General features: G+C 33.5%; 26 non-coding genes across 26 annotated transcripts; all 26 read left to right on the plus strand.

Moving 5' to 3' along the window:
• The first annotated feature begins 137 nt into the window (after positions 1 to 137).
• On the plus strand, positions 138 to 210 carry TRNAK-UUU (transfer RNA lysine (anticodon UUU)). Its single transcript has one exon. It is a non-coding gene; the product is annotated as a tRNA-Lys (tRNA).
• A 579-nt stretch (positions 211 to 789) lies between these two features.
• Positions 790 to 862, plus strand: TRNAK-UUU (transfer RNA lysine (anticodon UUU)). The gene has a single exon. It is a non-coding gene; the product is annotated as a tRNA-Lys (tRNA).
• Positions 863 to 1,441: 579 nt separating this feature from the next.
• On the plus strand, positions 1,442 to 1,514 carry TRNAK-UUU (transfer RNA lysine (anticodon UUU)). The gene has a single exon. It is a non-coding gene; the product is annotated as a tRNA-Lys (tRNA).
• A 579-nt stretch (positions 1,515 to 2,093) lies between these two features.
• TRNAK-UUU (transfer RNA lysine (anticodon UUU)) lies at positions 2,094 to 2,166 on the plus strand. Its single transcript has one exon. It is a non-coding gene; the product is annotated as a tRNA-Lys (tRNA).
• Positions 2,167 to 2,745: 579 nt separating this feature from the next.
• TRNAK-UUU (transfer RNA lysine (anticodon UUU)) lies at positions 2,746 to 2,818 on the plus strand. Its single transcript has one exon. It is a non-coding gene; the product is annotated as a tRNA-Lys (tRNA).
• Positions 2,819 to 3,397: 579 nt separating this feature from the next.
• TRNAK-UUU (transfer RNA lysine (anticodon UUU)) lies at positions 3,398 to 3,470 on the plus strand. Its single transcript has one exon. It is a non-coding gene; the product is annotated as a tRNA-Lys (tRNA).
• A 579-nt stretch (positions 3,471 to 4,049) lies between these two features.
• Positions 4,050 to 4,122, plus strand: TRNAK-UUU (transfer RNA lysine (anticodon UUU)). Its single transcript has one exon. It is a non-coding gene; the product is annotated as a tRNA-Lys (tRNA).
• Positions 4,123 to 4,701: 579 nt separating this feature from the next.
• On the plus strand, positions 4,702 to 4,774 carry TRNAK-UUU (transfer RNA lysine (anticodon UUU)). Its single transcript has one exon. It is a non-coding gene; the product is annotated as a tRNA-Lys (tRNA).
• A 1,231-nt stretch (positions 4,775 to 6,005) lies between these two features.
• TRNAK-UUU (transfer RNA lysine (anticodon UUU)) lies at positions 6,006 to 6,078 on the plus strand. The gene has a single exon. It is a non-coding gene; the product is annotated as a tRNA-Lys (tRNA).
• Positions 6,079 to 6,657: 579 nt separating this feature from the next.
• On the plus strand, positions 6,658 to 6,730 carry TRNAK-UUU (transfer RNA lysine (anticodon UUU)). The gene has a single exon. It is a non-coding gene; the product is annotated as a tRNA-Lys (tRNA).
• Positions 6,731 to 7,309: 579 nt separating this feature from the next.
• TRNAK-UUU (transfer RNA lysine (anticodon UUU)) lies at positions 7,310 to 7,382 on the plus strand. The gene has a single exon. It is a non-coding gene; the product is annotated as a tRNA-Lys (tRNA).
• A 579-nt stretch (positions 7,383 to 7,961) lies between these two features.
• TRNAK-UUU (transfer RNA lysine (anticodon UUU)) lies at positions 7,962 to 8,034 on the plus strand. Its single transcript has one exon. It is a non-coding gene; the product is annotated as a tRNA-Lys (tRNA).
• A 579-nt stretch (positions 8,035 to 8,613) lies between these two features.
• Positions 8,614 to 8,686, plus strand: TRNAK-UUU (transfer RNA lysine (anticodon UUU)). Its single transcript has one exon. It is a non-coding gene; the product is annotated as a tRNA-Lys (tRNA).
• Positions 8,687 to 9,917: 1,231 nt separating this feature from the next.
• TRNAK-UUU (transfer RNA lysine (anticodon UUU)) lies at positions 9,918 to 9,990 on the plus strand. Its single transcript has one exon. It is a non-coding gene; the product is annotated as a tRNA-Lys (tRNA).
• A 579-nt stretch (positions 9,991 to 10,569) lies between these two features.
• Positions 10,570 to 10,642, plus strand: TRNAK-UUU (transfer RNA lysine (anticodon UUU)). The gene has a single exon. It is a non-coding gene; the product is annotated as a tRNA-Lys (tRNA).
• A 579-nt stretch (positions 10,643 to 11,221) lies between these two features.
• On the plus strand, positions 11,222 to 11,294 carry TRNAK-UUU (transfer RNA lysine (anticodon UUU)). Its single transcript has one exon. It is a non-coding gene; the product is annotated as a tRNA-Lys (tRNA).
• Positions 11,295 to 11,873: 579 nt separating this feature from the next.
• Positions 11,874 to 11,946, plus strand: TRNAK-UUU (transfer RNA lysine (anticodon UUU)). Its single transcript has one exon. It is a non-coding gene; the product is annotated as a tRNA-Lys (tRNA).
• A 579-nt stretch (positions 11,947 to 12,525) lies between these two features.
• TRNAK-UUU (transfer RNA lysine (anticodon UUU)) lies at positions 12,526 to 12,598 on the plus strand. The gene has a single exon. It is a non-coding gene; the product is annotated as a tRNA-Lys (tRNA).
• Positions 12,599 to 14,483: 1,885 nt separating this feature from the next.
• TRNAK-UUU (transfer RNA lysine (anticodon UUU)) lies at positions 14,484 to 14,556 on the plus strand. Its single transcript has one exon. It is a non-coding gene; the product is annotated as a tRNA-Lys (tRNA).
• A 579-nt stretch (positions 14,557 to 15,135) lies between these two features.
• On the plus strand, positions 15,136 to 15,208 carry TRNAK-UUU (transfer RNA lysine (anticodon UUU)). The gene has a single exon. It is a non-coding gene; the product is annotated as a tRNA-Lys (tRNA).
• A 579-nt stretch (positions 15,209 to 15,787) lies between these two features.
• Positions 15,788 to 15,860, plus strand: TRNAK-UUU (transfer RNA lysine (anticodon UUU)). Its single transcript has one exon. It is a non-coding gene; the product is annotated as a tRNA-Lys (tRNA).
• A 579-nt stretch (positions 15,861 to 16,439) lies between these two features.
• On the plus strand, positions 16,440 to 16,512 carry TRNAK-UUU (transfer RNA lysine (anticodon UUU)). Its single transcript has one exon. It is a non-coding gene; the product is annotated as a tRNA-Lys (tRNA).
• Positions 16,513 to 17,091: 579 nt separating this feature from the next.
• Positions 17,092 to 17,164, plus strand: TRNAK-UUU (transfer RNA lysine (anticodon UUU)). Its single transcript has one exon. It is a non-coding gene; the product is annotated as a tRNA-Lys (tRNA).
• Positions 17,165 to 17,743: 579 nt separating this feature from the next.
• On the plus strand, positions 17,744 to 17,816 carry TRNAK-UUU (transfer RNA lysine (anticodon UUU)). The gene has a single exon. It is a non-coding gene; the product is annotated as a tRNA-Lys (tRNA).
• Positions 17,817 to 19,047: 1,231 nt separating this feature from the next.
• TRNAK-UUU (transfer RNA lysine (anticodon UUU)) lies at positions 19,048 to 19,120 on the plus strand. Its single transcript has one exon. It is a non-coding gene; the product is annotated as a tRNA-Lys (tRNA).
• Positions 19,121 to 19,698: 578 nt separating this feature from the next.
• Positions 19,699 to 19,771, plus strand: TRNAK-UUU (transfer RNA lysine (anticodon UUU)). The gene has a single exon. It is a non-coding gene; the product is annotated as a tRNA-Lys (tRNA).
• Positions 19,772 to 20,237: the final 466 nt, after the last annotated feature.

Here is a 20,237-nt window from a genome sequence, read left to right on the forward strand (position 1 = left end):
AGACCCTACAAGCCAAGTCTTTTAGTTCATGATAGCAGTAACACATATATTTTTCCACATTTTTTGTAATTTAACAGCAAATTGTCATGTTTTATATATTTCGAGCAGTTTCCAATATGGCAATTTCAGTGCTTAGAGCCTGGATAGCTCAGTTGGTAGAGCATCAGACTTTTAATCTGAGGGTCCAGGGTTCAAATCCCTGTTCAGGCGAGTGTCTATTAAACAATGTTGTTTTTGTTTGTGAAATGGACAATTTTGCAAAGTTTAAAATTATCCATTCCTGCAGGCAGCCATCTTTTAATTGTTGATGCTGATTATGTTCATTATTCAATAGGAAGGTGAATAGATTGGAAAGATTCTGTAGAATATTAAGAATGGACTTTATCACTCTTCAATAGGCACACATTATTGGCATCTAGTAATATAATCATCACAAAGTAGTATCGCTACATGTCAGTTCTAAAGACTTTATTTCATCAGGAACTCAAATCCATCCTTCTTTGATAGGCACACAGTGATTAAATTAGACAAATAATAAATCAAACCTCTTTGACAAAAATAATTGAATGTGATTATTGAAGTAAGGTGATACTTAACGAATCTAAGAATTTACATCTTAAACACAGAGGAAACTAAAATATATTTCATCAAGATACCCTACAAGCCAAGTCTTTCAGTTCATGATTGCAGTAACACATATATTTTTCCACATTTTTTGTAATTGCACAGCAAATTGTCATGTTTTATATATTTTGAGCAGTTTCTAATATGGCAAATTCAGTGCTCAGAGCCTGGATAGCTCAGTCGGTAGGGCTTCAGACTTTTAATCTGAGGGTCCAGGGTTCAAGTCCCTGTTCAGGCGAGTGTCTTTTAAACAATGGTGTTTTTGTTTGTGAAATGGACAATTTTGCAGAGTATAAAATTATCCATTCCTGCAGGCAGCCATCTTTTAATTGTTGATGCTGATTATGTTCATTATTCAATGGGAAGGTGAATAGATTGGAAAGATTCTGTAGAATATTAAGAATGGACTTTATCACTCTTCAATAGGCACACATTATTGGCATCTAGTAATATAATCATCACAAAGTAGTATCGCTACATGTTAGTTCTAAAGACTTTATTTCATCAGGAACTCAAATCCATCCTTCTTTGATAGGCACACAGTGATTAAATTAGACAAGTAATAAATCAAACCTCTTTGACAAAAATAATTGAATGTGATTATTGAAGTAAGGTGATACTTAACGAATCTAAGGATTTACATCTTAAACACAGAGGAAACTAAAATATATTTCATCAAGAGACCCTACAAGCCAAGTCTTTTAGTTCATGATAGCAGTAACACATATATTTTTCCACATTTCTTGTAATTGAACAGCAAATTGTCATGTTTTATATATTTCGAGCAGTTTCCAATATGGCAATTTCAGTGCTTAGAGCTTGGATAGCTCAGTTGGTAGAGCATCAGACTTTTAATCTGAGGGTCCAGGGTTCAAGTCCCTGTTCAGGCGAGTGTCTTTTAAACAATGGTGTTTTTGTTTGTGAAATGGACAATTTTGCAGAGTTTAAAATCATCCATTCCTGCAGGCAGCCATCTTTTAATTGTTGATGCTGATTATGTTCATTATTCAATGGGAAGGTGTATAGATTGGAGAGATTCTTTAGAATATTAAGAATGGACTTTATCACTCTTCAATAGGCACACATTATTGGCATCTAGTAATATAGTCATCACAAAGTAGTATCACTACATGTCAGTTCTAAAGACTTTGTTTCATCAGGAACTCAAATCCATCCTTCTTTGATAGGCACACAGTGATTAAATTAGACAAGTAATAAATCAAACCTCTTTGACAAAAATAATTGAATGTGATTATTGAAGTGAGGTGATACTTAAAGCATCTAAGGATTTACAACTTAAACACAGAGGAAACTAAAATATATTTCATCAAGAGACCCTACAAGCCAAGTTTTTCAGTTCATGATTGCAGTAACACATATATTTTTACACATTTTTTGTAATTGCACAGCAAATTGTCATGTTTTATATATTTCGAGCAGTTTCCAATATGGCAATTTCAGTGCTCAGAGCCTGGATAGCTTAGTCGGTAGAGCATCAGACTTTTAATCTGAGGGTCCAGGGTTCAAGTCCCTGTTCAGGCGAGTGTCTATTAAACAATGTTGTTTTTGTTTGTGAAATGGACAATTTTGCAAAGTTTAAAATTATCCATTCCTGCAGGCAGCCATCTTTTAATTGTTGATGCTGATTATGTTCATTATTCAATGGGAAGGTGAATAGATTGGAAAGATTCTGTAGAATATTAAGAATGGACTTTATCACTCTTCAATAGGCACACATTATTGGCATCTAGTAATATAATCATCACAAAGTAGTATCGCTACATGTCAGTTCTAAAGACTTTATTTCATCAGGAACTCAAATCCAACCTTCTTTGATAGGCACACAGTGATTAAATTAGACAAATAATAAATCAAACCTCTTTGACAAAAATAATTGAATGTGATTATTGAAGTAAGGTGATACTTAACGAATCTAAGAATTTACATCTTAAACACAGAGGAAACTAAAATATATTTCATCAAGATACCCTACAAGCCAAGTCTTTAAGTTCATGATTGCAGTAACACATATATTTTTCCACATTTTTTGTAATTGCACATCAAATTGTCATGTTTTATATATTTCGAGCAGTTTCCAATATGGCAACTTCAGTGTTCAGAGGATGGATAGCTCAGTCGGTAGAGCATCAGACTTTTAATCTGAGGGTCCAGGGTTCAAGTCCCTGTTCAGGCGAGTGTCTTTTAAACAATGGTGTTTTTGTTTGTGAAATGGACAATTTTGCAAAGTTTAAAATTATCCATTCCTGCAGGCAGCTATCTTTTAATTGTTGATGCTGATTATGTTCATTATTCAATGGGAAGGTTAATAGATTGGAAAGATTCTGTAGAATATTAAGAATGGACTTTATCACTCTTCAATAGGCACACATTATTGGCATCTAGTAATATAATCATCACAAAGTAGTATCGCTACATGTCAGTTCTAAAGACTTTATTTCATCAGGAACTCAAATCCATCCTTCTTTGATAGGCACACAGTGATTAAATTAGACAAATAATAAATCAAACCTCTTTGACAAAAATAATTGAATGTGATTATTGAAGTAAGGTGATACTTAACGAATCTAAGAATTTACATCTTAAACACAGAGGAAACTAAAATATATTTCATCAAGATACCCTACAAGCCAAGTCTTTCAGTTCATGGTTGCAGTAACACATATATTTTTCCACATTTTTTGTAATTGCACAGCAAATTGTCATGTTTTATATATTTCGAGCAGTTTCCAATATGGCAACTTCAGTGCTCAAAGCCTGGATAGCTCAGTCGGTAGAGCATCAGACTTTTAATCTGAGGGTCCAGGGTTCAAATCCCTGTTCAGGCGGGTGTCTTTTAAACAATGGTGTTTTTGTTTGTGAAATGGACAATATTGCAGGGTTTAAAATTATCCATTCCTGCAGGCAGCCATCTTTTAATTGTTGATGCTGATTATGTTCATTATTCAATGGGAAGGTGAATAGATTGGAAAGATTCTGTAGAATATTAAGAATGGACTTTATCACTCGTCAATAGGCACACATTATTGGCATCTAGTAATATAATCATCACAAAGTAGTATCGCTACATGTCAGTTCTAAAGACTTTATTTCATCAGGAACTCAAATCCATCCATCTTTGATAGGCACACAGTGATTAAATTAGACAAGTAATAAATCAAACCTCTTTGACAAAAATAATTGAATGTGATTATTGAAGTAAGGTGATACTTAACGAATCTAAGGATTTACATCTTAAACACAGAGGAAACTAAAATATATTTCATCAAGATACCCTACAAGCCAAGTCTTTAAGTTCATGATTGCAGTAACACATATATTTTTCCACATTTTTTGTAATTGCACAGCAAATTGTCATGTTTTATATATTTTGAGCAGTTTCTAATATGGCAAATTCAGTGCTCAGAGCCTGGATAGCTCAGTCGGTAGGGCTTCAGACTTTTAATCTGAGGGTCCAGGGTTCAAGTCCCTGTTCAGGCGAGTGTCTTTTAAACAATGGTGTTTTTGTTTGTGAAATGGACAATTTTGCAGAGTATAAAATTATCCATTCCTGCAGGCAGCCATCTTTTAATTGTTGATGCTGATTATGTTCATTATTCAATGGGAAGGTGAATAGATTGGAAAGATTCTGTAGAATATTAAGAATGGACTTTATCACTCTTCAATAGGCACACATTATTGGCATCTAGTAATATAATCATCACAAAGTAGTATCGCTACATGTTAGTTCTAAAGACTTTATTTCATCAGGAACTCAAATCCATCCTACTTTGATAGGCACACAGTGATTAAATTAGACAAGTAATAAATCAAACCTCTTTGACAAAAATAATTGAATGTGATTATTGAAGTAAGGTGATACTTAACGAATCTAAGGATTTACATCTTAAACACAGAGGAAACTAAAATATATTTCATCAAGAGACCCTACAAGCCAAGTCTTTTAGTTCATGATAGCAGTAACACATATATTTTTCCACATTTTTTGTAATTGAACAGCAAATTGTCATGTTTTATATATTTCGAGCAGTTTCCAATATGGCAATTTCAGTGCTTAGAGCTTGGATAGCTCAGTTGGTAGAGCATCAGACTTTTAATCTGAGGGTCCAGGGTTCAAGTCCCTGTTCAGGCGAGTGTCTTTTAAACAATGGTGTTTTTGTTTGTGAAATGGACAATTTTGCAGAGTTTAAAATCATCCATTCCTGCAGGCAGCCATCTTTTAATTGTTGATGCTGATTATGTTCATTATTCAATGGGAAGGTGTATAGATTGGAGAGATTCTTTAGAATATTAAGAATGGACTTTATCACTCTTCAATAGGCACACATTATTGGCATCTAGTAATATAGTCATCACAAAGTAGTATCACTACATGTCAGTTCTAAAGACTTTGTTTCATCAGGAACTCAAATCCATCCTTCTTTGATAGGCACACAGTGATTAAATTAGACAAGTAATAAATCAAACCTCTTTGACAAAAATAATTGAATGTGATTATTGAAGTGAGGTGATACTTAAAGCATCTAAGGATTTACAACTTAAACACAGAGGAAACTAAAATATATTTCATCAAGAGACCCTACAAGCCAAGTTTTTCAGTTCATGATTGCAGTAACACATATATTTTTACACATTTTTTGTAATTGCACAGCAAATTGTCATGTTTTATATATTTCGAGCAGTTTCCAATATGGCAACTTCAGTGTTCCGAGAATGGATAGCTCAGTCGGTAGAGCATCAGACTTTTAATCTGAGGGTCCAGGGTTCAAGTCCCTGTTCAGGCGAGTGTCTTTTAAACAATGGTGTTTTTGTTTGTGAAATGGACAATTTTGCAAAGTTTAAAATTATCCATTCCTGCAGGCAGCTATCTTTTAATTGTTGATGCTGATTATGTTCATTATTCAATGGGAAGGTTAATAGATTGGAAAGATTCTGTAGAATATTAAGAATGGACTTTATCACTCTTCAATAGGCACACATTATTGGCATCTAGTAATATAATCATCACAAAGTAGTATCGCTACATGTTAGTTCTAAAGACTTTATTTCATCAGGAACTCAAATCCATCCTTCTTTGATAGGCACACAGTGATTAAATTAGACAAGTAATAAATCAAACCTCTTTGACAAAAATAATTGAATGTGATTATTGAAGTAAGGTGATACTTAACGAATCTAAGGATTTACATCTTAAACACAGAGGAAACTAAAATATATTTCATCAAGAGACCCTACAAGCCAAGTCTTTTAGTTCATGATAGCAGTAACACATATATTTTTCCACATTTTTTGTAATTGCACAGCAAATTGTCATGTTTTATATATTTCGAGCAGTTTCCAATATGGCAACTTCAGTGCTCAGAGCCTGGATAGCTCAGTCGGTAGAGCATCAGACTTTTAATCTGAGGGTCCAGGGTTCAAGTCTCTGTTCAGGCGAGTGTCTATTAAACAATGTTGTTTTTGTTTGAGAAATGGACAATTTTGCAAAGTTTAAAATTATCCATTCCTGCAGGCAGCCATCTTTTAATTGTTGATGCTGATTATGTTCATTATTCAATGGGAAGGTGAATAGATTGGAAAGATTCTGTAGAATATTAAGAATGGACTTTATCACTCTTCAATAGGCACACATTATTGGCATCTAGTAATATAATCATCACAAAGTAGTATCGCCACATGTCAGTTCTAAAGACTTTATTTCATCAGGAACTCAAATCCATCCTTCTTTGATAGGCACACAGTGATTAAATTAGACAAATAATAAATCAAACCTCTTTGACAAAAATAATTGAATGTGATTATTGAAGTAAGGTGATACTTAACGAATCTAAGAATTTACATCTTAAACACAGAGGAAACTAAAATATATTTCATCAAGATACCCTACAAGCCAAGACTTTCAGTTCATGATTGCAGTAACACATATATTTTTCCACATTTTTTGTAATTGCACAGCAAATTGTCATGTTTTATATATTTCGAGCAGTTTCTAATATGGCAAATTCAGTGCTCCGAGCCTGAATAGCTCAGTCGGTAGAGCTTCAGACTTTTAATCTGAGGGTCCAGGGTTCAAGTCCCTGTTCAGGCGAGTGTCTTTTAAACAATGGTGTTTTTGTTTGTGAAATGGACAATTTTGCAGAGTATAAAATTATCCATTCCTGCAGGCAGCCATCTTTTAATTGTTGATGCTGATTATGTTCATTATTCAATGGGAAGGTGAATAGATTGGAAAGATTCTGTAGAATATTAAGAATGGACTTTATCACTCTTCAATAGGCACACATTATTGGCATCTAGTAATATAATCATCACAAAGTAGTATCGCTACATGTCAGTTCTAAAGACTTTATTTCATCAGGAACTCAAATCCATCCTTCTTTGATAGGCACACAGTGATTAAATTAGACAAATAATAAATCAAACCTCTTTGACAAAAATAATTGAATGTGATTATTGAAGTAAGGTGATACTTAACGAATCTAAGAATTTACATCTTAAACACAGAGGAAACTAAAATATATTTCATCAAGATACCCTACAAGCCAAGTCTTTCAGTTCATGATTGCAGTAACACATATATTTTTCCACATTTTTTGTAATTGCACAGCAAATTGTCATGTTTTATATATTTCGAGCAGTTTCCAATATGGCAACTTCAGTGCTCAGAGCCTGGATAGCTCAGTCGGTAGAGCATCAGACTTTTAATCTGAGGGTCCAGGGTTCAAGTTCCTGTTCAGGCGAGTGTCTTTAAAACAATGGTGTTTTTGTTTGTGAAATGGACAATTTTGCAGATTATAAAATTATCCATTCCTACAGGTAGCTATCTTTTAATTGTTGATGCTGATTATGTTCATTATTCCATGGGAAGGTGAATAGATTGGAAATATTCTGTAGAATATTAAGAATGGACTTTATCACTCTTCAATTGGCACACATTATTGGCATCTAGTAATATAATCATCACAAAGTAGTATCGCTACATGTCAGTTCTAAAGACTTTATTTCATCAGGAACTCAAATCCATCCTTCTTTGATAGGCACACAGTGATTAAATTAGACAAATAATAAATCAAACCTCTTTGACAAAAATAATTGAATGTGATTATTGAAGTAAGGTGATACTTAACGAATCTAAGGATTTACATCTTAAACACAGAGGAAACTAAAATATATTTCATCAAGAGACCCTACAAGCCAAGTCTTTCAGTTCATGATAGCTGTAACACATATATTTTTCCTCATTTTTTGTAATTGCACAGCAAATTGTCATGTTTTATATATTTCGAGCAGTTTCCAATATGGCAACTTCAGTGCTCAGAGCCTGGATAGCTCAGTCGGTAGAGCATCAGACTTTTAATTTGAGGGTCCAGGGTTCAAGTCCCTGTTCAGGCGAGTGTCTATTAAACAATGTTTTTTTTGTTTGTGAAATGGACAATTTTGCAAAGTTTAAAATTATCCATTCCTGCAGGCAGCCATCTTTTAATTGTTGATGCTGATTATGTTCATTATTCAATGGGAAGGTGAATAGATTGGAAAGATTCTGTAGAATATTAAGAATGGACTTTATCACTCTTCAATAGGCACACATTATTGGCATCTAGTAATATAATCATCACAAAGTAGTATCGCTACATGTCAGTTCTAAAGACTTTATTTCATCAGGAACTCAAATCCATCCTTCTTTGATAGGCACACAGTGATTAAATTAGACAAATAATAAATCAAACCTCTTTGACAAAAATAATTGAATGTGATTATTGAAGTAAGGTGATACTTAACGAATCTAAGAATTTACATCTTAAACACAGAGGAAACTAAAATATATTTCATCAAGATACCCTACAAGCCAAGTCTTTCAGTTCATGATTGCAGTAACACATATATTTTTCCACATTTTTTGTAATTGCACAGCAAATTGTCATGTTTTATATATTTCGAGCAGTTTCCAATACGGCAACTTCAGTGCTCAGAGCCTGGATAGCTCAGTCGGTAGAGCATCAGACTTTTAATCTGAGGGTCCAGGGTTCAAGTTCCTGTTCAGGCGAGTGTCTTTAAAACAATGGTGTTTTTGTTTGTGAAATGGACAATTTTGCAGATTATAAAATTATCCATTCCTACAGGTAGCTATCTTTTAATTGTTGATGCTGATTATGTTCATTATTCCATGGGAAGGTGAATAGATTGGAAATATTCTGTAGAATATTAAGAATGGACTTTATCACTCATCAATTGGCACACATTATTGGCATCTAGTAATATAATCATCACAAAGTAGTATCGCTACATGTCAGTTCTAAAGACTTTATTTCATCAGGAACTCAAATCCATCCTTCTTTGATAGGCACACAGTGATTAAATTAGACAAATAATAAATCAAACCTCTTTGACAAAAATAATTGAATGTGATTATTGAAGTAAGGTGATACTTAACGAATCTAAGAATTTACATCTTAAACACAGAGGAAACTAAAATATATTTCATCAAGATACCCTACAAGCCAAGTCTTTCAGTTCATGATTGCAGTAACACATATATTTTTCAACATTTTTTGTAATTGCACATCAAATTGTCATGTTTTATATATTTCGAGCAGTTTCCAATATGACAACATCAGCGTTCAGAGAATGGATAGCTCAGTCGGTAGAGCATCAGCCTTTTAATCTGAGGGTCCAGGGTTCAAGTCCCTATTCAGGAGAGTGTCTTTTAAACAATGGTGTTTTTGTTTGTGAAATTGACAATTTTGCAGAGTTTAAAATCATCCATTCCTGCAGGCAGCCATCTTTTAATTGTTGATGCTGATTATGTTCATTATTCAATGGGAAGGTGTATAGATTGGAGAGATTCTTTAGAATATTAAGAATGGACTTTATCACTCTTCAATAGGCACACATTATTGGCATCTAGTAATATAGTCATCACAAAGTAGTATCACTACATGTCAGTTCTAAAGACTTTGTTTCATCAGGAACTCAAATCCATCCTTCTTTGATAGGCACACAGTGATTAAATTAGACAAGTAATATATCAAACCTCTTTGACAAAAATAATTGAATGTGATTATTGAAGTGAGGTGATACTTAAAGCATCTAAGGATTTACAACTTAATCACAGAGGAAACTAAAATATATTTCATCAAGAGACCCTACAAGCCAAGTCTTTTAGTTCATGATAGCAGTAACACATATATTTTTCCACATTTCTTGTAATTGAACAGCAAATTGTCATGTTTTATATATTTCGAGCAGTTTCCAATATGGCAATTTCAGTGCTTAGAGCTTGGATAGCTCAGTTGGTAGAGCATCAGACTTTTAATCTGAGGGTCCAGGGTTCAAGTCCCTGTTCAGGTGAGTGTCTTTTAAACAATGGTGTTTTTGTTTGTGAAATGGACAATTTTGCAGAGTTTAAAATCATCCATTCCTGCAGGCAGCCATCTTTTAATTGTTGATGCTGATTATGTTCATTATTCAATGGGAAGGTGTATAGATTGGAGAGATTCTTTAGAATATTAAGAATGGACTTTATCACTCTTCAATAGGCACACATTATTGGCATCTAGTAATATAGTCATTACAAAGTAGTATCACTACATGTCAGTTCTAAAGACTTTGTTTCATCAGGAACTCAAATCCATCCTTCTTTGATAGGCACACAGTGATTAAATTAGACAAGTAATAAATCAAACCTCTTTGACAAAAATAATTGAATGTGATTATTGAAGTGAGGTGATACTTAAAGCATCTAAGGATTTACAACTTAAACACAGAGGAAACTAAAATATATTTCATCAAGAGACCCTACAAGCCAAGTTTTTCAGTTCATGATTGCAGTAACACATATATTTTTACACATTTTTTGTAATTGCACAGCAAATTGTCATGTTTTATATATTTCGAGCAGTTTCCAATATGGCAATTTCAGTGCTCAGAGCCTGGATAGCTTAGTCGGTAGAGCATCAGACTTTTAATCTGAGGGTCCAGGGTTCAAGTCCCTGTTCAGGCGAGTGTCTATTAAACAATGTTGTTTTTGTTTGTGAAATGGACAATTTTGCAAAGTTTAAAATTAGCCATTCCTGCAGGCAGCCATCTTTTAATTGTTGATGCTGATTATGTTCATTATTCAATGGGAAGGTGAATAGATTGGAAAGATTCTGTAGAATATTAAGAATGGACTTTATCACTCTTCAATAGGCACACATTATTGGCATCTAGTAATATAATCATCACAAAGTAGTATCGCTACATGTCAGTTCTAAAGACTTTATTTCATCAGGAACTCAAATCCAACCTTCTTTGATAGGCACACAGTGATTAAATTAGACAAATAATAAATCAAACCTCTTTGACAAAAATAATTGAATGTGATTATTGAAGTAAGGTGATACTTAACGAATCTAAGAATTTACATCTTAAACACAGAGGAAACTAAAATATATTTCATCAAGATACCCTACAAGCCAAGTCTTTAAGTTCATGATTGCAGTAACACATATATTTTTCCACATTTTTTGTAATTGCACATCAAATTGTCATGTTTTATATATTTCGAGCAGTTTCCAATATGGCAACTTCAGTGTTCAGAGGATGGATAGCTCAGTCGGTAGAGCATCAGACTTTTAATCTGAGGGTCCAGGGTTCAAGTCCCTGTTCAGGCGAGTGTCTTTTAAACAATGGTGTTTTTGTTTGTGAAATGGACAATTTTGCAAAGTTTAAAATTATCCATTCCTGCAGGCAGCTATCTTTTAATTGTTGATGCTGATTATGTTCATTATTCAATGGGAAGGTTAATAGATTGGAAAGATTCTGTAGAATATTAAGAATGGACTTTATCACTCTTCAATAGGCACACATTATTGGCATCTAGTAATATAATCATCACAAAGTAGTATCGCTACATGTCAGTTCTAAAGACTTTATTTCATCAGGAACTCAAATCCATCCTTCTTTGATAGGCACACAGTGATTAAATTAGACAAATAATAAATCAAACCTCTTTGACAAAAATAATTGAATGTGATTATTGAAGTAAGGTGATACTTAACGAATCTAAGAATTTACATCTTAAACACAGAGGAAACTAAAATATATTTCATCAAGATACCCTACAAGCCAAGTCTTTCAGTTCATGATTGCAGTAACACATATATTTTTCCACATTTTTTGTAATTGCACAGCAAATTGTCATGTTTTATATATTTCGAGCAGTTTCCAATATGGCAACTTCAGTGCTCAAAGCCTGGATAGCTCAGTCGGTAGAGCATCAGACTTTTAATCTGAGGGTCCAGGGTTCAAATCCCTGTTCAGGCGGGTGTCTTTTAAACAATGGTGTTTTTGTTTGTGAAATGGACAATATTGCAGGGTTTAAAATTATCCATTCCTGCAGGCAGCCATCTTTTAATTGTTGATGCTGATTATGTTCATTATTCAATGGGAAGGTGAATAGATTGGAAAGATTCTGTAGAATATTAAGAATGGACTTTATCACTCGTCAATAGGCACACATTATTGGCATCTAGTAATATAATCATCACAAAGTAGTATCGCTACATGTCAGTTCTAAAGACTTTATTTCATCAGGAACTCAAATCCATCCATCTTTGATAGGCACACAGTGATTAAATTAGACAAGTAATAAATCAAACCTCTTTGACAAAAATAATTGAATGTGATTATTGAAGTAAGGTGATACTTAACGAATCTAAGGATTTACATCTTAAACACAGAGGAAACTAAAATATATTTCATCAAGATACCCTACAAGCCAAGTCTTTAAGTTCATGATTGCAGTAACACATATATTTTTCCACATTTTTTGTAATTGCACAGCAAATTGTCATGTTTTATATATTTTGAGCAGTTTCTAATATGGCAAATTCAGTGCTCAGAGCCTGGATAGCTCAGTCGGTAGGGCTTCAGACTTTTAATCTGAGGGTCCAGGGTTCAAGTCCCTGTTCAGGCGAGTGTCTTTTAAACAATGGTGTTTTTGTTTGTGAAATGGACAATTTTGCAGAGTTTAAAATCATCCATTCCTGCAGGCAGCCATCTTTTAATTGTTGATGCTGATTATGTTCATTATTCAATGGGAAGGTGTATAGATTGGAGAGATTCTTTAGAATATTAAGAATGGACTTTATCACTCTTCAATAGGCACACATTATTGGAATCTAGTAATATAGTCATCACAAAGTAGTATCACTACATGTCAGTTCTAAAGACTTTGTTTCATCAGGAACTCAAATCCATCCTTCTTTGATAGGCACACAGTGATTAAATTAGACAAGTAATAAATCAAACCTCTTTGACAAAAATAATTGAATGTGATTATTGAAGTGAGGTGATACTTAAAGCATCTAAGGATTTACAACTTAAACACAGAGGAAACTAAAATATATTTCATCAAGAGACCCTACAAGCCAAGTTTTTCAGTTCATGATTGCAGTAACACATATATTTTTACACATTTTTTGTAATTGCACAGCAAATTGTCATGTTTTATATATTTCGAGCAGTTTCCAATATGGCAACTTCAGTGTTCCGAGAATGGATAGCTCAGTCGGTAGAGCATCAGACTTTTAATCTGAGGGTCCAGGGTTCAAGTCCCTGTTCAGGCGAGTGTCTTTTAAACAATGGTGTTTTTGTTTGTGAAATGGACAATTTTGCAAAGTTTAAAATTATCCATTCCTGCAGGCAGCTATCTTTTAATTGTTGATGCTGATTATGTTCATTATTCAATGGGAAGGTTAATAGATTGGAAAGATTCTGTAGAATATTAAGAATGGACTTTATCACTCTTCAATAGGCACACATTATTGGCATCTAGTAATATAATCATCACAAAGTAGTATCGCTACATGTTAGTTCTAAAGACTTTATTTCATCAGGAACTCAAATCCATCCTTCTTTGATAGGCACACAGTGATTAAATTAGACAAGTAATAAATCAAACCTCTTTGACAAAAATAATTGAATGTGATTATTGAAGTAAGGTGATACTTAACGAATCTAAGGATTTACATCTTAAACACAGAGGAAACTAAAATATATTTCATCAAGAGACCCTACAAGCCAAGTCTTTTAGTTCATGATAGCAGTAACACATATATTTTTCCACATTTTTTGTAATTGCACAGCAAATTGTCATGTTTTATATATTTCGAGCAGTTTCCAATATGACAACATCAGCGTTCAGAGAATGGATAGCTCAGTCGGTAGAGCATCAGCCTTTTAATCTGAGGGTCCAGGGTTCAAGTCCCTATTCAGGAGAGTGTCTTTTAAACAATGGTGTTTTTGTTTGTGAAATTGACAATTTTGCAGAGTTTAAAATCATCCATTCCTGCAGGCAGCCATCTTTTAATTGTTGATGCTGATTATGTTCATTATTCAATGGGAAGGTGTATAGATTGGAGAGATTCTTTAGAATATTAAGAATGGACTTTATCACTCTTCAATAGGCACACATTATTGGCATCTAGTAATATAGTCATCACAAAGTAGTATCACTACATGTCAGTTCTAAAGACTTTGTTTCATCAGGAACTCAAATCCATCCTTCTTTGATAGGCACACAGTGATTAAATTAGACAAGTAATATATCAAACCTCTTTGACAAAAATAATTGAATGTGATTATTGAAGTGAGGTGATACTTAAAGCATCTAAGGATTTACAACTTAATCACAGAGGAAACTAAAATATATTTCATCAAGAGACCCTACAAGCCAAGTCTTTCAGTTCATGATTGCAGTAACACATATATATTTTTCCACATTTTTTGTAATTGCACAGCAAATTGTCATGTTTTATATATTTCGAGCAGTTTCTAATATGGCAAAATCAGTGCTCAGAGCCTGGATAGCTCAGTCGGTAGAGCTTCAGACTTTTAATCTGAGGGTCCAGGGTTCAAGTCCCTGTTCAGGCGAGTGTCTATTAAACAATGGTGTTTTTGTTTGTGAAATGGACAATTTTGCAGAGTATAAAATTATCCATTCCTGCAGGCAGCCATCTTTTAATTGTTGATGCTGATTATGTTCATTATTCCATGGGAAGGTGAATAGATTGGAAAGATTCTGTAGAATATTAAGAATGGACTTTATCACTCTTCAATAGGCACACATTATTGGCATCTAGTAATATAATCATCACAAAGTAGTATCGCTACATGTTAGTTCTAAAGACTTAATTTCATCAGGAACTCAAAGCCATCCTTCTTTGATAGGCACACAGTGATTAAATTAGACAAGTAATAAATCAAACCTCTTTGACAAAAATAATTGAATGTGATTATTGAAGTAAGGTGATACTTAACGAATCTAAGAATTTACATCTTAAACACAGAGGAAACTAAAATATATTTCATCAAGATACCCTACAAGCCAAGTCTTTCAGTTCATGATTGCAGTAACACATATATTTTTCCACATTTTTTGTAATTGCACAGCAAATTGTCATGTTTTATATATTTCGAGCAGTTTCCAATATGGCAACTTCAGTGCTCAGAGCCTGGATAGCTCAGTCGGTAGAGCATCAGACTTTTAATCTGAGGGTCCAGGGTTCAAGTTCCTGTTCAGGCGAGTGTCTTTAAAACAATGGTGTTTTTGTTTGTGAAATGGACAATTTTGCAGATTATAAAATTATCCATTCCTACAGGTAGCTATCTTTTAATTGTTGATGCTGATTATGTTCATTATTCCATGGGAAGGTGAATAGATTGGAAATATTCTGTAGAATATTAAGAATGGACTTTATCACTCTTCAATTGGCACACATTATTGGCATCTAGTAATATAATCATCACAAAGTAGTATCGCTACATGTCAGTTCTAAAGACTTTATTTCATCAGGAACCCAAATCCATCCTTCTTTGATAGGCACACAGTGATTAAATTAGACAAATAATAAATCAAACCTCTTTGACAAAAATAATTGAATGTGATTATTGAAGTAAGGTGATACTTAACGAATCTAAGAATTTACATCTTAAACACAGAGGAAACTAAAATATATTTCATCAAGATACCCTACAAGCCAAGTCTTTCAGTTCATGATTGCAGTAACACATATATTTTTCAACATTTTTTGTAATTGCACAGCAAATTGTCATGTTTTATATATTTCGAGCAGTTTCCAATATGGCAACTTCAGCACTCAGAGCCTTGATAGCTCAGTCGGTAGAGCATCAGACTTTTAATCTGAGGGTCCAGGGTTCAAGTCCCTGTTCAGGTGGGTGTCCTTTAAACAATGGTGTTTTTGTTTGTGAAATGGACAATATTGCAGAGTTTAAAATTATCCATTTCTGCAGGCAGCCATCTTTTAATTGTTGATGCTGATTATGTTCATTATTCAATGGGAAGGTGAATAGATTGGAAAGATTCTGTAGAATATTAAGAATGGACTTTATCACTCTTCAATAGGCACACATTATTGGCATCTAGTAATATAATCATCACAAAGTAGTATCGCTACATGTCAGTTCTAAAGACTTTATTTCATCAGGAACTCAAATCCATCCATCTTTGATAGGCACACAGTGATTAAATTAGACAAGTAATAAATCAAACCTCTTTGACAAAAATAATTGAATGTGATTATTGAAGTAAGGTGATACTTAACGAATCTAAGGATTTACATCTTAAACACAGAGGAAACTAAAATATATTTCATCAAGATACCCTACAAGCCAAGTCTTTAAGTTCATGATTGCAGTAACACATATATTTTTCCAAATTTTTTGTAATTGCACAGCAAATTGTCATGTTTTATATATTTCGAGCAGTTTCTAATATGGCAAAATCAGTGCTCAGAGCCTGGATAGCTCAGTCGGTAGAGCTTCAGACTTTTAATCTGAGGGTCCAGGGTTCAAGTCCCTGTTCAGGCGAGTGTCTTTTAAACAATGGCGTTTTTGTTTGTGAAATGGACAATTTTGCAGAGTATAAAATTATCCATTCCTGCAGGCAGCCATCTTTTAATTGTTGATGCTGATTATGTTCATTATTCAATGGGAAGGTGAATAGATTGGAAAGATTCTGTAGAATATTAAGAATGGACTTTATCACTCTTCAATAGGCACACATTATTGGCATCTAGTAATATAATCATCACAAAGTAGTATCGCTACATGTTAGTTCTAAAGACTTTATTTCATCAGGAACTCAAATCCATCCTTCTTTGATAGGCACACAGTGATTAAATTAGACAAGTAATAAATCAAACCTCTTTGACAAAAATAATTGAATGTGATTATTGAAGTAAGGTGATACTTAACGAATCTAAGGATTTACATCTTAAACACAGAGGAAACTAAAATATATTTCATCAAGAGACCCTACAAGCCAAGTCTTTTAGTTCATGATAGCAGTAACACATATATTTTTCCACATTTTTTGTAATTGAACAGCAAATTGTCATGTTTTATATATTTTGAGCAGTTTCCAATATGGCAATTTCAGTGCTTAGAGCTTGGATAGCTCAGTTGGTAGAGCATCAGACTTTTAATCTGAGGGTCCAGGGTTCAAGTCCCTGTTCAGGTGAGTGTCTTTTAAACAATGGTGTTTTTGTTTGTGAAATGGACAATTTTGCAGAGTTTAAAATCATCCATTCCTGCAGGCAGCCATCTTTTAATTGTTGATGCTGATTATGTTCATTATTCAATGGGAAGGTTTATAGATTGGAGAGATTCTTTAGAATATTAAGAATGGACTTTATCACTCTTCAATAGGCACACATTATTGGCATCTAGTAATATAGTCATCACAAAGTAGTATCACTACATGTCAGTTCTAAAGACTTTGTTTCATCAGGAACTCAAATCCATCCTTCTTTGATAGGCACACAGTGATTAAATTAGACAAGTAATAAATCAAACCTCTTTGACAAAAATAATTGAATGTGATTATTGAAGTGAGGTGATACTTAAAGCATCTAAGGATTTGCAACTTAAACACAGAGGAAACTAAAATATATTTCATCAAGAGACCCTACAAGCCAAGTTTTTCAGTTCATGATTGCAGTAACACATATATTTTTACACATTTTTTGTAATTGCACAGCAAATTGTCATGTTTTATATATTTCGAGCAGTTTCCAATATGGCAACTTCAGTGCACAGAGCCTGGATAGCTCAGTCGGTAGAGCATCAGACTTTTAATCTGAGGGTCCAGGGTTCAAGTCCCTGTTCAGGCGAGTGTCTATTAAACAATGTTGTTTTTGTTTGTGAAATGGACAATTTTGCAAAGTTTAAAATTATCCATTCCTGCAGGCAGCCATCTTTTAATTGTTGATGCTGATTATGTTCATTATTCAATGGGAAGGTGAATAGATTGGAAAGATTCTGTAGAATATTAAGAATGGACTTTATCACTCTTCAATAGGCACACATTATTGGCATCTAGTAATATAATCATCACAAAGTAGTATCGCTACATGTCAGTTCTAAAGACTTTATTTCATCAGGAACTCAAATCCAACCTTCTTTGATAGGCACACAGTGATTAAATTAGACAAATAATAAATGAAACCTCTTTGACAAAAATAATTGAATGTGATTATTGAAGTAAGGTGATACTTAACGAATCTAAGAATTTACATCTTAAACACAGAGGAAACTAAAATATATTTCATCAAGATACCCTACAAGCCAAGTCTTTAAGTTCATGATTGCAGTAACACATATATTTTTCCACATTTTTTGTAATTGCACATCAAATTGTCATGTTTTATATATTTCGAGCAGTTTCCAATATGGCAACTTCAGTGTTCAGAGAATGGATAGCTCAGTCGGTAGAGCATCAGACTTTTAATCTGAGGGTCCAGGGTTCAAGTCCCTGTTCAGGCGAGTGTCTTTTAAACAATGGTGTTTTTGTTTGTGAAATGGACAATTTTGCAGAGTTTAAAATTATCCATTCCTGCAGGCAGCTATCTTTTAATTGTTGATGCTGATTATGTTCATTATTCAATGGGAAGGTTAATAGATTGGAAAGAATCTGTAGAATATTAAGAATGGACTTTATCACTCTTCAATAGGCACACATTATTGGCATCTAGTAATATAATCATCACAAAGTAGTATCGCTACATTTTAGTTCTAAAGACTTTATTTCATCAGGAACTCAAATCCATCCTTCTTTGATAGGCACACAGTGATTAAATTAGACAAGTAATAAATCAATCCTCTTTGACAAAAATAATTGAATGTGATTATTGAAGTAAGGTGATACTTAACGAATCTAAGGATTTACATCTTAAACACAGAGGAAACTAAAATATATTTCATCAAGAGACCCTACAAGCCAAGTCTTTTAGTTCATGATAGCAGTAACACATATATTTTTCCACATTTTTTGTAATTGAAAAGCAAATTGTCATGTTTTATATATTTCGAGCAGTTTCCAATATGGCAATTTCAGTGCTTAGATCCTGGATAGCTCAGTTGGTAGAGCATCAGACTTTTAATCTGAGGGTCCAGGGTTCAAGTCCCTGTTCAGGCGAGTGTCTTTTAAACAATGGTGTTTTGGTTGTGAAATGGACAATTTTGCAGAGTTTAAAATCATCCATTCCTGCAGGCAGCCATCTTTTAATTGTTGATGCTGATTATGTTCATTATTCAATGGGAAGGTGTATAGATTGGAGAGATTCTTTAGAATATTAAGAATGGACTTTATCACTCTTCAATAGGCACACATTATTGGCATCTAGTAATATAGTCATCACAAAGTAGTATCACTACATGTCAGTTCTAAAGACTTTATTTCACCAGGAACTCAAATCCATCCTTCTTTGATAGGCACACAGTGATTAAATTAGACAAGTAATAAATCAAACCTCTTTGACAAAAATAATTGAATGTGATTATTGAAGTAAGGTGATACTTAACGAATCTAAGGATTTACATCTTAAACACAGAGGAAACTAAAATATATTTCATCAAGATACCCTACAAGCCAAGTCTTTCAGTTCATGATTGCAGTAACACATATATTTTTCCACATTTTTTGTAATTGCACAGCAAATTGTCATGTTTTATATATTTCGAGCAGTTTCCAATATGGCAACTTCAGTGCTCAGAGCCTGGATAGCTCAGTCGGTAGAGCATCAGACTTTTAATCTGAGGGTCCAGGGTTCAAGTTCCTGTTCAGGCGAGTGTCTTTAAAACAATGGTGTTTTTGTTTGTGAAATGGACAATTTTGCAGATTATAAAATTATCCATTCCTACAGGTAGCTATCTTTTAATTGTTGATGCTGATTATGTTCATTATTCCATGGGAAGGTGAATAGATTGGAAATATTCTGTAGAATATTAAGAATGGACTTTATCACTCTTCAATTGGCACACATTATTGGCATCTAGTAATATAATCATCACAAAGTAGTATCGCTACATGTCAGTTCTAAAGACTTTATTTCATCAGGAACTCAAATCCATCCTTCTTTGATAGGCACACAGTGATTAAATTAGACAAATAATAAATCAAACCTCTTTGACAAAAATAATTGAATGTGATTATTGAAGTAAGGTGATACTTAACGAATCTAAGGATTTACATCTTAAACACAGAGGAAACTAAAATATATTTCATCAAGAGACCCTACAAGCCAAGTCTTTCA

Source organism: Pseudophryne corroboree, chromosome 1 (genome assembly GCF_028390025.1).
Source record: "Pseudophryne corroboree isolate aPseCor3 chromosome 1, aPseCor3.hap2, whole genome shotgun sequence".
Taxonomy (NCBI): Eukaryota; Metazoa; Chordata; class Amphibia; order Anura; family Myobatrachidae; genus Pseudophryne; species Pseudophryne corroboree.